Source organism: Rhagoletis pomonella, unplaced genomic scaffold (genome assembly GCF_013731165.1).
Source record: "Rhagoletis pomonella isolate Grant_MI unplaced genomic scaffold, Rhpom_1.0 Rhpom_scaffold_00001, whole genome shotgun sequence".
In the NCBI taxonomy this organism is placed as follows: domain Eukaryota; kingdom Metazoa; phylum Arthropoda; class Insecta; order Diptera; family Tephritidae; genus Rhagoletis; species Rhagoletis pomonella.
In genome coordinates this window covers 81,758,069-81,758,739 of record NW_023458555.1, presented here as the reverse complement: position 1 = coordinate 81,758,739, position 671 = coordinate 81,758,069, and positions in this window count along the sequence as shown.

Genomic DNA, 671 nt, shown 5'->3' with positions numbered 1-671 from the left:
CGTCAAGTCTAAAGTCTACAGAAATAAGCCAGCAACTATTCCAGCTTTGGAAGACAACATTTCCGAAGAAATTCGGGCTATTCCGGCCGAAATGCTCGAAAAAGTTGCCCAAAATTGGACTTTCCGAATGGACCACCTAAGACGCAGCCGCGGTCAACATTTAAATGAAATTATCTTCAAAAAGTAAATGTCATGGACCAATCTAACGTTTCAAATAAAGAACCGATGAGATTTTGCAAATTTTATGCGTTTTTTTTTAAAAAAAAGTTATCACGCTCTTAAAAATACACCCATTATATGCAGTGAAGAAGTGTCGCTGGCCAATTTGCAGAGAAATGAGCTGAAGATCTTCATGACCGCAGTGTTCTTTTCAACTACCATGGCGTGGATTTGATACATAAATGAGTACATATTCAAGTCCCTCTTAAAGTTGATGTGCTTGGACAGGCATGTGTATGGATCCAACCATAGCGAGATATAATTTTATTTAATATTTGCCATTCTTTAGTTTTTCTGGTTGTAATAGAAATTTTACATTTAATTTCAAATAATAAATATAAACAATCAAAACAAACGTCAAAAAGAGAGAGTGGTGCCTACTTAATTTAGAAATCCCTCGGGTAACTTAATCTGAGTCAGTATTCAATGCTGCAAGACATTGTCTGGTTTAG